At 41.5% G+C, this 16766-nt stretch overlaps 1 protein-coding gene across 2 annotated transcripts in view; it reads right to left on the minus strand.

The window, feature by feature from the left end:
- Window positions 1–16766, minus strand: part of sox6 (SRY-box transcription factor 6) — a 136578-nt gene that overhangs the window by 110269 nt on the left and 9543 nt on the right. For both annotated transcript variants that reach the window (XM_080030930.1, XM_080030929.1), the window contains exon 2: window positions 6002–6071. The gene's annotated coding sequence lies outside the window, so the exon portion shown is untranslated. The remainder of the gene's footprint in view (window positions 1–6001; window positions 6072–16766) is intronic.

Here is a 16766-nt window from a genome sequence, read left to right on the forward strand (position 1 = left end):
TTTAGTAGCAGGAGAGAAAGTGAAATAGATTAGGCCACGCTCAGTTTCTATCTTTATCTTCTTCCATAGGCCTTGTTCTTTCACTCTCCGCGGTCTTGTGTTTCCTCAGCTGTGCCTGCTGTCTACGGTCCCATTGTGGTCAGAAACAACTGAAGTTAGCGCATGGAAGCAAAGGTGCGGTTTGGAGCACAAACGACCAAACTCAGGAAAAAGTGACTGAGCCACATTGTATTTGCTCTTCTCTGAACACAAAAAAACAAGAATGTATTTAAATTAACGTTAGGCCACATTCAAGGGCAGGCTTTTTGGTAAAGGAGAAGCTGGGAGGATCGACATCACTAAGTTGGCCTGGACCAGTCCAAGCAGCACGGCAGCCCTTTCGAAGAATGAGCCTCTGCCAAAAGCTGCCTCTGCCTAACCGAGTCTCCCACCATCTGCAACAAATGTGCTCTATTAAAGCAGTACCATATGGACAACAAGCTAGCTATTAACACGGCTTCAGCACATCCCCTTAACCTAGCCCAGATTTCAAACTTCCAGTCAAATTGACTGCTGATTTAATGCACCGCCAGCAGCCATGTGGGTCTTGGCACAAGACGGCACTCTCAGCCTTCAGTCATTAACAGGCTCACGTAGAGTGCGGTGCACAGCGAGACACAGAAGTCAGCTTCACAGATTCTACCCGTAACTACATCCCAGGTTACTCTGTGTATCCCTTAACCGAAACCATATGAGAACATGAAGCAATATGCAAAGATGAGGATACAGAGAGCATGAGTCTGCACTGATCCAGGAACTCCAACCTTCTTTAGACGGGTAAACCAGGGCTCAAAACACACTATTGTGCGGAGTGGAAACAAGCTTATGAAGCAGATCTACCCACAGAGCTACTACAGTGGCAGCCTAAGTGGTGGCTTATGTCTCAGTTCTTCCACAGTGATGGAGAGTGCATTTGCTCTCTCTGCATGGATCCAAAATGGCAGTGATTAACCCTGCAGGGTGTGGGGGTATGGGGGGACACTTAAATCCCTGTGGGCCAGGCGGCCATGTTGACGCCTCTCCCCTCACTGAGTCATGGGGAGACCCACCCACCGTTCACAAAGCAGTGCTCTCTTCTCCTCGACCATGACGCCATGGCTATGAGCCCTCTTGTTCTACAACGCAGAGACAACACATACACGCGCACGCACACACCAAATCAATTACAGTTCTATGGTTGAAACTGACTCTAAAGTTCAGTCAACTGTGCTTGTTTATTTTTTCTCCTGCTGTCCCGGCTGCTTCAGATACTGTACATTATTAGCGTGGAAACACATGTTTCTGTCCCAGAGCTGTGCACTTCTCCCAGAGCTGTGGAAGTCTCTGCAATAGTCAGAATAATCTTATTTTAATTCTATATATTTTTATTTCATGAGAGTTTTATTTCACCTAGTTAATTCTGAACCAATTATGTTCTCTGTGATAAAACGGGTCTCAGTTTTAGATTATTAAACATTATTTATTTATGTATTTATTTATTCATATGTAGTAGTAGTATTAGTAGTTTAACTAGTTTTTATTATTATAAGGTATAGGTATAGTCTGGATTTAAAAATGGAAATATTTTTTAATGTTTAAAATTCTTCAACATGAAACATTTGATCATTGTTCCACAACATCCCTGCCAGTGGTGTCCCTATGCAAATTGAAGTGATAAGCTAAAGACTGCCTGATTACAGTCTAAATAAATGAGCCTTTCGGTGCTCTCAGTGGAGAAGTGGGACTTGTGAAAAGGTGCTGTTGGTTCGAGGGGAGGGAGATCCATATGTGGAAAAATAGCTGTCCAAGCAATACCAACCTCCCGGTAGACAGCTTTACGCCAACTCAACACCAAGTCGCATGAAATATGGTGATACCTGTTCCACCCACGCTAACATGTATGCATCTACACCTACAGTGTAATCCACACGCACAGACACACCTTATACTTTTGCTAATGGCAACACTGTCCTATTGACCCCTCCCCCATCCCCTAACCTAAACACACACTCACACACACAAGCTGCACCTTCATAGGCTGGCATGCACACAAACACACACAGACACACATACTGTTCATGCACACACACTTCAGTCAGGGCTGCCAGATGAGTAGTGATTTAATTTGTGAGAGCCACTCCAACATTAAGAAGGTGTGTTGAAAGGTGTCTGCTCATGTTTCAAATTAAACGCGCTGCTGGTCAGCATTAGCACCTCGACACCCGACGGCAACTGACACTTAGGGGGCCGGGGGGGATGGGAGAAATGAGCGGAGCCCATCCGCCGTTCACACTGGAATAATTAGAACATGTCAGGAAGAATTAATTTCCTCATTTTTCAAAAGGATACACAGAAATTACCATGTTATTATATGACAGGGTCCCTGGGAGGATTGGATTAAATTTGATTTCTTGCGCAGCCCACACAACAAATTAAAGTCATAAATAAGATTGAAAGAAGCGGGGCACAGAGCATATGTTTATGGCAATGAGTGAAGCCAGGGGACCAGAAACAACTATCTTCATTTCATTTTATTTAAATCAGGCCGACACTGTGTGTCTGAATGACAGCAGTTGCTAATGGGTCGAGATTAGAGGCTCCTTGATATTAACACAGAGATCAAACAACTTCAACTAAAAAGCGCTGGAACGCACAGTGTGTGTGATACCAGATGAGCCAATTCTACACAGAATGACCAGCTATTGGTTAATCTAGCTCTTACCACGACAAACAGCTGGGACATATTCATTTTACTTTGCTAGCTGATTTCTGATATATTTATTTAGCCTCTTTTTTTCGTATATCACACATGCCACAGTACAGAGTATAATGCTCATCAGCCTGTTGAGACTTGATAGGTAACAGTGTAACGACATTTAACCTTGACCATGTTAGTCGGACCCCACTTTTTATTTTGATGTCAACAATCAACAGAGACTTAATGGCTTGCTTTGCTAGCTACTGACAAGACTAATGACAAAAATGCTGGGAAACAATTGTATTTTTAAACGTAATCTATATAAAATGGTATACTCTGAATCCTTTATATTCTATGCTTTCTCAAACATGAACAAAACATTATTAATGAAAAACAAAGCCTTTAAAAAAAAGGAATAAAGCTCAACCAATTTCCTTTTTTTCTCTTTAGGACAAGAGATACGTCCCATATAAAGAGCATATGCAGCAGACCCACTCTAAAAGCACAACACAACATATCTCCTCTATGGACCTAGATTATACTTGTTAGCTTACTGTTACAATTTAATACTGGCCTGCCTGGGAAGAGTTTTTCAACTCTTTCAAAATGGGCCGTCATTAGAGTCGAGCACTCCCCTGGGCCCCACAAACTCTAAATAATCTGCGAATCAATTAACTGGCTACTCTCAACGCAACAGGGATTTCACACTCCAGGGTCGTGGTGCATTATCAGTTGGAGACGATTCATGGGGTTTTGGGAGAAAAGTTCATGGTTGAAATCATTAATTCATTTTACCGGACTTTTAGTTATGCATTACTTTCCACAGATGGGCTAGCGAGAAGATTAATGGCATGTTCTTTGGTCCTCTTTTTCCGCTGTCTACAGTACAGCTCCTAGGTAAAACTCTGTCCTACAGTACGAGGGAACATACTTTGAGAAGCTGGACAGCCGCCAAATCCATATTAGGTTTTTATTCTTCTGAGATTAAATTAAAGTCCATCAAACCTTCAAATAATAATAATAATAGTAAACGGAGAAGTTAGTTCCTTCTCATGTGATTAAATATAGAACATAGTTAATCACCAACTTTTAAGAGAAACACACCTAATCAAATTGCCAACGCGCACGTTTCAGTTAAAGCACTTCAAAATGAGGTCATGCATGAGTAATACAGAGAGCGAGCTATCAAGTGTATGCAAAGTTAAGGAAGATAGGCAAAGATCTGGAAGGTTTTCCACATTCTTGACGAGTAATGACATGTGTGCCAACGATTTGTTTTTCAAATGTGCACTGGGATCCTATGTTGTAATTAAGGCAGATTCAATTAAAATCTTTGTTAGGCAGACTTTGTAAACCGGCCTCTGTTTAGCAACATGTTGACCATAATCACTGCAGGGTCAGTGGACTGAAGAGGCCCATTTGATAAATAATAGAGGACGAATAACCATTCAGAGGTTATTCATTTTCATTTTACGGTGAAGCGCTGTTTATTTAATTTCTGACAAAATGGTTCCCCCGCATTCCCTCCCCTTGAGTGGTGCCATCGATAGTGGGCTGAGAGCTGTGAGACCGTGTGGCTTTTGCTTATTAGATAAATGGCATACACTAACAAAGAGTGTACACGGCCTATGCTGACTGCCTAATGTATCCTCAGGTGTCTCCAAATGAGATTGCGTGAGTGTAATTAAACTTGTTCTATAAGTGTTCCAGACACAAACTAAAATACCTCCTGTCATGTAGTGAGATTAATTACACCTGTGGGTCAAAGGATCTACATTCTTGGTGTGACGATCCGACTTAATGTCTCAGAAGATTGGGATGGCAATGAATGCTAGCCCATGAGGTCTCCGACGATATTTTCCCTTATAACAAATACTGACAGGTGCCTTAACACATTAGTATTGAGTCTTTATTGTCAAAACGTTATGGGTCAATGTATTAACTATTAAGTACATATTAACTAACCAGCAGGGGGCAGTTGACTCATCTGGCGAACAACACAAGTGGATAATTAATATCCTTTTAAGTATTTTGTTAAAAAATTGCAAAAGAAAAACATATGGCTCCCATCTACAAAGGCTGCTCAAGATTTTGCCTGTTAGTTGTTTTTATTTATGTTTTATATATATAGATAGATTAGGCTAATTTTGATGCTTAAATCACGTTAACTCTTTTAGGTTCTAAAGGTTTCTATGGTAGGTGAAATCTGGGCAAGAAGTCACTCCTTGATGTCACACCTAAGATATATGTTATATTATTATACCGCATGTGCCACAAGTTACCCTGTAACTGCTCACAACAGTAGTTGTTTCAGTTAGCTATTTCAACCAAGAAGTATTATATTTTGCCACTGTCGCTGCCAGTTTTTTATTACATCTCTGCGATGCTCTATTTACGTTCATCAGTATGGTCACACTCATACTTGACTGACTGTCATATTGTAGTGTGACCTTTTTTACGACTTCAAGCTATTTCCAACAAATTCAACTAAAACCAACATGCAGCAGCAGAGATAGCTGGCTTGGAGACAGGTGTGTGTTCACCTGAGCAGAAGACAGTGTGTAATGTGAAATGCCGTGATCAAACAATTGTAAATGGCCATGAACTTTGAATTTTCGAGAGACATTTCCCAGCTGTTATTGAAGAGCTTCTCAACCACATTAATGTGATTCCCCATGACACCTCCAACTGACATTTGGAAGAAAATAATAATATCGACTAAGTTCCTCACTTTTATTTGCTTAATATCCAAGATACATTTATATTTGAGCACGAGCAGCAGCTGAGTAAAGATTGTAAAAGGGATATATTTTCATTGAGTAGTATTCTCTATACTGCCTCCACACTCTGCAGTTGCAACTGTCTTACTATATTGCTTTGAAATGTATCACTTATACCTACGTATCTTGGTTTACAAGCAGGGTTGCACATTTGCTTAAATATATTCCCCTGTGTCTCTGACCTGTGTGAAGGTGTGATAGTGTTGTGGTATAAAATGATGAATAATGGAATTTGAAAAACAGAATGAAAAAAAAAATTAATCGGCGTAACCACAGCACAATATTGAAGCAAAACCAAATGCAATAAAAATAGGTTTAAGGACCTAATGTTATAAGGTCTATCAGTAACTTTGTGCCTATGTAACCGTTTAATTGTGCATACATTGTGTGCCCATCCAATTGTCCACCTCATTTGATGCAGGTGTTCAGTGTGGGCGAAAGACAGCAGGGGTGTATGAGACATGTGGCAAGACAGAAAAAGCTGAAGAGGTAAATTGATACTTACAAAAACTGAAAGACTCAATCCCCAGCTTTCAGCGATCAATGGTCGGTTGATTTTAAATTCATGTAAAAACCTGAAATGTAAACAAAAACACAGAAAGACACTATTTTAAAATGTGTTTTTGTATGCAACATCGTATTTTTAGTCATAAATGACTACTGTATAAAGCTTGCATTTGATAAAAAAAAATCACGCAAAGAAATACAGCATTTAAATAATGTTATCAATGTGTTAAAAAAGCTTTTATTTGATCGCATAAAACACACTGAATTTGGAACATGGTTAAAACCAACCAGGTAAAATCAACAAGGGTCTTAGATAACTGTTTACCTACATTGGGACAAATAGAGACAGAATCAGAGGAACAGAATTCGGGCCACAGTGACTGTTGACTGAGGGTCAGAGTCTTCACAGCTGAGTTACTATAATACAGATGTGTTAGTGTCTGACCTGCAGTCCTCAATAGGAATCAGTCCGAGACAATGTTTGAAATCCTCTCTTCTGCTACCTCATTAATCTGTCTTCCAGTCGACGGATTCCACTAATAAACAGCTTTCACATAAAGTGGTTGTTTTATGTCATATTAGCTTTCTTTCTTCAAGCACTGCCTGCTAATGATTTATTTAGTGGGGGCATGCTCTGCTAGTTTCAATGTGTCTTGTTGAAGTGCACCCCAAATTGAAAGTTTTGTTAGAGGACGTACAAATACCCTGGAAACTCCAGTACAGTATGATTGCGTACACATTTAGGCATTATCTTATTGAGTTAAGGGGTAGTGACAAAAAGGAGAAAACCATTCACTGACCAGACCTAAAGCTACAGGGGATGAAAATGCAATAAGCTCACTCCTGTTAATTTTCTCACATTATCTTGCGTTTCACAATAAGCCAAGATCTCATTACGAGCTGATTTATACAATTAGTTCGCCTCAGCACTGCCAATTAAACAAGGCCAAGGGTTTTTTAAGGTCACGCCTATCTGATCTGTCACTAATTTGCACTACAGCACCTCAGTCGCCCATTGCCGAGGAGGCCAATAAGCCACCAACAACAAGACCAGATAAATGTAGCCAGTATATCGGCGCATTGTTGTCGGAGCACAGCACGGAGTCTGCTACGTGGGAGGCTGGAGGGCTAACAGACCAAGCCGGATAAAGGCAGGAGTTGCGTACGGGTCTGAATGTGCTAGCCTTGAGGCTGAAGGTGACAATGGGGGAGAGGGGACCCCGGTGACCCCCAGCTGAATGGAAAGCTGTTACATGAATAGCATCTCTGAGTTTAAAGTCTACTCCTGCCTCTCCAATGAACACATATAATTACTAAACACACAATTTCTCTGTTCTGAACTATGCTTAACCACCCACTCATGTATTTACACGCAAGCACGCACACACACGTGCACACACACACAAACGCACACACACACATACCCACAACCACTATAGGCTTTATTCCTGTTGTGCGTAAGCTCTTATAATCACAAAGAGTAGATATTAGCAAACCTTTAAATTCTTAATCTGATGTTAATTGAGAACAATGAGTTAATAATAAATTGGGATATGTATTCCTTGGTTATTGAAGTTAATTATTAGTCTGAGGGGAGGGGGGGGCGACAAAAGAATTTATAATTGCAAATAATGAGCGAGCCCAAATGATATTATAATGAAGCAAATTTAGTAATCCCTGTGGTGTAATAAAGAGTCAGTGTCAGTCGGCCTATTGTAGCTGCATGTAGGGTCTTTTTTCCCTGCTGTGAATTAGACCTACAGGCAGGAAACATGGCAGGAAACAGGCACTCCCCATTCCTAATTAGAGGATGTGGGACTTATTAAACCCAATTCCAGTCAACCCCAAAATTCACATGATTAGTTTTACTACATTTTAAATTGTCACCACGCTTAACTTATATATTATGTTTTTTGAAGTTAGAGGGAAAAACTTTTGGGCATTAGAGGAAGAGAAGCTGGGTGAATTTTGCCCCATTAGGCCAAAACAGTTGGAGTGAGGCACAAACATTTTTTCTTCTGTTAAAATCATTCCACTAGACTGAAGGTTTAGCTCTCAGATATAGTAATCCAAACAGTCTGATGGAGCTGACATCAAAGAAGCGGGGACAGAGAGCTCGCAGCCACCTGTGGCATTTCTGTCAAAGAGTGGCCTTTTCTCTCAGGCTGGCTCTACCTCAAACACACACACACACGTGCGCACGCAAACACACACACACACACACACACACACACAGAAATGCAAACGTGCGCACACACTGAAAGCTGCCACACAAGCTTTCATATGCCATGAAGCAGCATCGAAAATTATAGCATAATTTCCAGTGCTGTAATTTTGGCAGGAAATACACACACATACAACACACACAAACACACCCATACTCTAAACTTGGAGAAAACAGAAAACAGTTTGCTTGTGCTTGATGAAGTTATAGTGAAAAAAATGGATACACACACACACACACACCTATACAATTAGTCTGGGCACAACACAAGCTTTAAATCCTCATTTCTGCAATGATACGGTGGGTAAAATATAAGGTTAAACCATTCACTTGTACTTAAACCTCCCACGTAGAACCTGCTAATGTCTTTATGTTACACATCGAACAAACTGTATGCCTGCTGGAATTGCCATTTGAGCCTCTGTTGAGTACGTAAAGGGAAAGCAGTTTTTCAATTCCAGCTGAGAAAGATTCCCTTTCAAATCAACTGAACCTTCAAATTCCAGACATGTGTTCATGTATGGTGTGTGCTACGCTTGATTTAATTTCCCCTGACCATAACAGAGAGTTGTGTTTTTTAACCGTTATGTGACACAGACTCAGTGTGTCAACAGGCAACAACATCCCCACAACTGTATGCAACACAGGGAAAACCAACCACTAGTAAAAAACTGTCCCCACCACATTGAGGTTGTATGTGTCATGTACCTTTATGAACTCTATATCACATTACAACTATATTCAATATGGGACATGTCTGAATTGCATGCATTTGGGCGTCTTTAGGTTTAGGTGCCTGCCGCATACATGTATGTAAATGTGCATTTCACCTGTGTAGTTTTGTGAGGATATGCATGAGGCAAGCCAGAACTTGTACTTGAACTACTGTTTGGAATTCTTCCAGATCTGCAACATGTTAAAAAAAAATCCTTCCTATCCTCTATTCCAAATCCTAACCCTCTCCTGCGTCTAAAAAAAAATGCAAAAGTAGGAATTCTGCCGAGTTAGACATTTTGACAATAGAGGTAATCTATGCCATCGGCGGGCTGCTCCCCTACCTGGATGCTGTGTGGTTATCTGTGCAGAAGCAGCAGCCACACAGTCAAGCAGGGCCGGGGACTGCACGGGGGGGGGGGGGGGGGGGGAGTTTGGGATGCAATGAGGTGGGGCTATAACACTGGTCTCAGGGGAAATAGGGAAATTGGAGGAAGTGGATGCTGTGTGCAGGGCGAAGGGGCTGAAGCGCAAAAACATTCTGGCACAGAAATGTCTGATATAGTAATTGAGCACATGTGATTGTCTGTTAAATATCCAGTTCCATAAAGTCAATCCTCTCTGCAACGGCATCATCTGTGAAATATGAAACGACAGCTTCCCTGCAGCAAATAATCACCTAAGCCGAGGAATGAGAGGACATCGCTGCTTGGGAAACAGCAAGTGTTCAAGCCCACTGTGGTAAACAGATCATTTAAAAGGTGGTAGTATTTGTAAAGTCATTGTTAGCTCTTCAATTTATTCACCTCCTGCTGTTTAGATAAACTATGGCCAGCCATGGACAAAAAAAGAAAGTCTAGTGCTGTGTTGTTAGAAAGGACAAGCTGTATTTCCACAGCGATCCACCGTATCATTGACTTATTTGGTGTTGGAAACAGGTCAATCACGTGCAAACATCTGTTTCATGCTCCAGCACTCCTTTAACTGTCACGGCCTTACAAATCTCTCTTTTCTCCTCTTTTTAGCTCTACCCTCTGTCTCTCTCAGACTGCCCTTTTCTTTCTGCCTGTGGCTGTTCACATCCTGACACTGAACTACGGCAGACTAGACATTCACAAACTGTCTAGCACCAATGTGTCGGGAATGACTACCGGAGCGTCCCTCCAGTTAAAATATTTTTGTCGAGAGTCAAATAGTGACCTGTATTTTGGCAGAGCTGGAGTGCAAAAGTGTCAGATAGAGCAGAAGAGAGAGAGAAAAAAATCACCCTAAAACAGTAGCTAGTTTGTTACAGCAATAGTCTGATACAGATAGAGCAATGTGGTTGAACGAGGGCTTTCGTTCCGCGCTCTGCAAATGCATTATCTGTCATTTTCCTCTGCGTCAAATAGCAAGAATAAAAGTCTATTTACTGAGCGGCTGGGTTGAGGCAGGGTGAAGAGACGACCAGCAGATAGAATATTTTCTTGCACAGTGGACGGCGTTTTGGTCCCCAGTGCTCCAAACAGCGAGCGAGCAACCTATCAATTCTCTTTGATTCCATCTCACATACACTTCACTCCAAAGACAGAGAGAACACAAAATAGGCTTGTCTTTTTTGCACACTGGTGAGACTTTCCCCCCCGAAAACAAGATTTGCACACATTTTTCTTTTTCTCCTTGTCTCAGTTTCTTTCTTACTCAGTGTGGGGGTTAATGTATTTGTGTCTGTGTGTGGGTTGGGGGGCAGGGGCATGAAAACAAGTCTCTCAATCTCTCCCAGGTAATGTGTTTATTTTCCTGGGCCCATCTTCTAGTTTACTGCGTGGTGGCGTTTCTCCCCTCTTATCGCCTGGCCCTCACGGGGCACTTTAGCCCCTCAAATCCTGTTCACCACATACTGGTTTTCGAATCTGTGAAATAAGTGCTAGAGAAGCGTGGCCACAATGTCTGCCTGTGTTGCTACCGGACTCAAATGGGATTGGTGCTTTTTTTCTTTCTTTTTTGTCCTGGGAGATGCATAAATGGAAGTTTTTAACACCTCAAAAGGAGGCTGGGCCTTTGTGGAGCCACACTAGAGAAGCCTGCCAGTCTCCCGAGGAGGCAGACACACTGAGTGCCGCAGGACAAAGAGCTATAGGAGCAGAATCGGCAGGGGCATCACTCCCATACACCAGCATGCACTGTAAAACTGCACTTACATACAGAGCGATCATACGAACACATACACTCATACACAAACATAACAAAGGTAGGAATGGCATGTTCTAACTGTCCTAAAATACGTCTTAACAACAAAAAATATATAACATGTTAAAAGAAAGGAGAAATCAAATAAAAAATGACAGGCCTATCATGTTTTCAATCTGATAAATCAAACAAAAGCAAAAATGCTGACATATTTTGACTTAACACCTGCACTGCCACTCCACATGTAACCAAGTAACCAAATAATTTGATATAATTCTTCTGAATATATCACCACCATAAGAAAACAACATAGCTAACTGTAAATAGATTCATGTGTGATTATACAAACACGCTCAATAAAAATGACAAATACGAGACAGCACAACAAGCACCGCCATTTCATACTTATTGATTTCAGCTCCAGTGTTTGAAAATAATTCCCTCATTTCCATCCCAATTTCCCTTATTGAAATTCTTCTTTTTTTATTCCCAAGTGCAGCCCAACAGCTGGCGTTTACAATCAGTCTTTATGCTTTTTAGACATCTACAATAAGCATTTAGATGCAAATATATCTGCCTGGTACAAAAGGAGTTGCAACTTGTGTCAGAAGCAACATAATCAACCTGCAATTGTCTCCCGGGCTCCGAGTGGTTACCAGAGACAAGGTCTGCACCGTAAGCATCTGTATTCAAATGATTCCCTATTTCAGGCACGGTTTGGTGTGGATATTTTCCAACAGTACTGCACGGAAAATCAATCACATGGTGAATTAACCCAGAAAAGAAACAACTGATCCATAAATGATCAGGTTACAACAAGGCATTGGTGTCCGCAAATTATTCCGTGTTCCGTGTACCAATGACTTGTATTACTGTCGCCCATTTTTCGATTTGCAAAGGTAGGTTTAAGTTGACAAATAATTATTTTAGGGGGCGAGCTCAGAACAATTCAGGCATACAACTTTAACTAAGGACATGTGTGAAACCTTTGTAGCATATGACAAAGTAAAGGAAGTCCTCAATGGGCCGCAGTGTTCTCAGAAATATAACCCAACGCTGTACTTCACAGCATAGCAGCATTTCCCTGCATGTTTCTCTGCACCCTGCAAAATACTGATCACATTTTCAGTCTTTCTTCTCTGCTGGACCAGACACGCATGACAACTCCATTTACTTGAGAGAAGAAAAACGACTGAAATCTTGATTTCAGATTTATGGCTCATACATACAAATAAAAAAATGAAGCCTGTACTGAAGTGTATGTGGCCTTTTTGTAAATCTGAAACTGATCGGGGGCATATGCTTTGCTTTGGCTTGACTGGCCCTTTTACAGCCATTCAAAAAAATTAACATTATAGCCTCTGTGTTCTTTTCTTTTTATTTACAGTTGCAGAGGTCATTTGTCTTTTTTTAAACACACAATTAATAGCAGCGTTTGCAAATGCAAATGAGTCCATTTAGGGGGAGGGAAAATGATCAGTTTGAGAATATTTCTGCCTTCTTAATCTTCTTAAGAGGGAAATGATTTAAAAGGAGGACACAAATCTCCAGTGACATGGCAGGAACTGTAGGGCACTTTCCTCTCTCCCTCTCTCTCCATTCTCCCTTTCTCATCTCACTCATGTCTCCCTCCCGCCCGCCCCCATCCCCGTTTCTCTCTCCTCCTAATTCACCATCTCCCCCCTTGTTGCCCTGTAAGGGTAAAAGGGCCATGAGGAAGGGACAGGGAGCTGAGAGCAGGGCTGTACTGGTCTTGTCCCCCCCAGAGGAAACAAATGTAGTGTTTGAACCACTGATCGCCGGTATAATTGAGTTTAACACTCCTTTTCTGGATTAAATAAAAGAGCCTTTGAAATGAAAGGTCAAATTACCTCCACAGTCAGGCAATAAATAAGTCAAACAAGGTAAGAGGTTCCTGCCAGCATATGTTAGTAGCAAATTTCATTAGCGGAAAAAACAGGAGGCTCCTCCATTCCCCACTGCATTGAACAAAAGCAATGTTGGAGTCTGAATTGTACAGCAAAGGAATACAATAAAAATATACATTAATCATCAAATTTCATCATTTAATGTTAGATTTAACAGAGTGTGCATTCAACCTAATCTGTTGATGGTAAAGTATGAACACTCCATATTTCAGGAAAGTCAGCCTTCATATTGTAGTATCACTAAGATATCCACAGCAATTTTGCAAATAATCAAATTGCATTGGAGGGGAAAAAACTCAAATTGGGTTTACATTCTTGGCAATTAGTCTGCACACTTTTAATGTGTGAGCCCCCACCGACCCCAATTTCTGTAAGGTATCCTATTGGCCCATTGTCCATTGATTGCAGCATAGGAAAGAAAATCGGCATAAAGTAAGGCTGCAGTCTGGACTGGAGGCTGGGCAATGCACAGAACAAGGGAGAGAGAGAGAGACAGACAGAGAGAGAGAGAGACAACACTGCACTACACCCAACCAGCTACAATGTGGCCTTTGTGACATAATGCACTCAGCACAGCAGATTGTGGAAAATAATCCAAAATGTACTGGTTCACATATCCAGCAATAACAACTGACATCACAACCTGTACCATATATCCCATGTTTCTGGGCACATTTTACATTTAGTTGGGAATGAGGGGGGTAAAAAAAACATCGTCAGGCAGTTATTATACTCCCATCGTGTCCTGGGAGCCCATTACAGCATGGCACAAGCAATGGTAAAACTGAGAGACTGAGTAGGTTGAGGCAACCGGCAGAGAGAGGGCTGGGGAGCACTCAGGACTACAAACCTGCTGCACACTGTTAACTGCTGGATAAAGAAGTAGTTCAAACAAACACTTTGCACCCACAGATTATGTGTATTTAAATTTCGGTAGTCATTAAGGTTTAGTTTTTCCCTTCCAGTGTTAGCTGGCTTCCGTGCGCTACCATTGGTGTTAAGTGAAGCACCTTCAGGTCAGAGCTTCTTAAAAAGAGTAGAAAGCTGCAGAAAGGCAGGAGGAAGAGGTTCTTTAGCAGCGCTGCCCAGACAATAGTAACATGAGGTCAGTTTTTTTACTGTGCTGAAAGCTCGACAGGTGGGTCACATGAAAGATCGCTATGTTTTCTGCAGTTGCCCAACACATGCTTCTCATTATTCTACAAGAAAAACTGACATTGCTCCAAGCTAAAGAGAGAGGGCCCGCCATGGCTACTACTGTTCACCGCAAACTAGTTTTCAAATGTATCTTACGTTACATATGAGTATACATTTTGCAGCTGAGTATGCTTTGAACATTCCATTGGGACTAAATGAAAATGTAAATAGATTTAATGGCATATCCAAACATGCAATAAGTGCTGCAAGGTAAGTATGATCAATGTAATAGAAGAAAAACACTTTTCAGGATTTCAATTGAATGAGCCAAGCAGACTTCTAAATAAAGCCAGCAGACTGGTCCCCACAATCTTTAGAAATGTGAGTTAAAGTGTATACTGAATAAAACATATAAATAAACGTGCTGAAATATGTGACTTCCATCCAGCTAAAAAAAAATCGACAGCTGTACCATTTCAATTTTTAAATGGCAAAAATAATATTTTCAAAGCGCTGCTATGGTGTGTGTGTGTGTGTGTGTGTGTGTGTGTGTGTGTGTGTGTGTGTGTGTGTGTGCGTGTGTGTGCGCATGTGTGTGCGCATGTGTGTGTGTGTGTGTGTGTGTGTGTGTGTGTACATGTGTGTGTGTTCATGGTCAGTGCATGTGTCCATGTGTTAGTGCATGTGTCCATGTATGTGCCCATATATCGATGTGTGTGCATGCCTGTTCTCCACCACAGCCCCCTAGACGTGGTCTTGGGGCAGACTGTGGCCTACAGTGAAATGTTGAAATTGGAAAAAATATAACCCTTCTTTCTCTTGAATAGCCCAGAGATAAGCACCCTTTAGCAATGAAGCCAGTGGAGTTTAAGCTTATTATGAATACCTCTCAGAGCGCAGAAGCATGTATGGAGAAATCAAAGGGAGTAATAGGCAGGTAAGCCTGTGTCATTTTAAGGAGGAAGTCAGTTGTGAAATTGTAAAATCGCAAGGCCCTGCTGACAATCTCCTGCCCTCAGAACACTCCCATAAATGATTTCTAATGGCAGTGGCTATCACATATCTTAAAAAGTCAGAAGTTTGTGACGCGAAAAGAAAGAAAGTCCAATGCTAATCTCTCCATTGATGGAGACCAATAATAATAAGACCATCTATCTCTTTGATTAAACATAACATTCTCTGAAGTTCGCAAGAATGTGAGATTCTTTGCTCTAAGCTACCCAGAGTAGGCCTGGCTTTGCAGAACATTCCTCATGGTTTCATGTTCAATTGGCTGTGAAAGTCAGCATAACTTACATGCAGGCCTGAAACCATAAAAACTAACCCATCTTCATTTTTGTTAATGAAGTTTTGGGTACAGGAGCAGCTCATCAAATTTCTGAATTCCGACATAAAGTGCACATATACTCGAAAAATACACAAGCTGTAGGGTCAATGTATTAAATTGTGCCTTTTCTGACTAATAGCTTAAGTTGTAGATCTACTGTAAAGATGATATCATAAGCGCTGCTCCGAGGCAGCCCGGACTCTGTAGTGCTCCATATTCTACAAAGACGTGTGCGCACACGCGCACACGCACGCACACACACACACACACACACACACACACACACACACACACACACACACACACACACACACACACACACACACACACACACACACACACACACACACACACACACACACACACACACACACACACACATACACACACAGGCTTATACTACTATGCTTTTTCTCCTCTGAATATTCATCCATGTTTCCACATCATCTGCAGGTCTCCTAATCACAGTCACTTCCCCTTTAATCACACGGCCCTAATTAGGTCCTAATAAACCATTTTGCCATTCTCTTGGAGCGCCTCTGTGTCACTCACACATCAAACCAAGAAATACTCCATTAAGGGTCTGTCAACCTCAAAGGAAAGCTCCTCCAGCAGCAGTGATACAGATACCGCAGGCACACCCTCTTACACTAATTGAAATTATCGAAAGCTCCGCTTACATGTGACACTTGGCCATGTCTGAAACCATGGCCTGAAGTACAGCAGTCAAAAGCACAACGGTTGTGCCAGCACTGAGGCTCCACTGGGTTCTCTGATGTCTGGTAATTGTTTAAACCTGAGTGGATATGGCACAGGGCCTCATGCTGCCTGTTCTGCCAAGAGAGAGGGAAAAAATGTTCTTATAGCACTTTTCTCCTCTGTTTCTTCTATTCTAATTCAGTCCAGGATGGGCTTCAAGGAAAGCCTCAATGATTCCATGTTCATCTTGGAGAACCAGTGTTGGGGACGTTGATCACTGACCAAAAGTTGATAATGATGACTGTTTAATTAGAAGCCTTTCTTTGGCCTGGCCCCAACCCAAACTCCTCCACCCTGCAGATGGTAACCAATAAATTTAGCTTTGCTGAGGATAAGGAGGAATACTGTACCTCCCCACTTTACCCTCAACCCCACCCCTATAACCAAGGACATAAAGCCTTTCTCTTTTTCGCAAACACAGCCCTGCTGCATGAGCCTATATGTACCAGTAAGCAACATTCAATGGTCATATACATCTAAATTAGCAAATTGGCAATATGTTTCA

The sequence above is a fragment of the Ammodytes marinus genome, assembly GCF_949987685.1.
Source record: "Ammodytes marinus genome assembly, chromosome: 1".
NCBI lineage: Eukaryota > Metazoa > Chordata > Actinopteri > Uranoscopiformes > Ammodytidae > Ammodytes > Ammodytes marinus.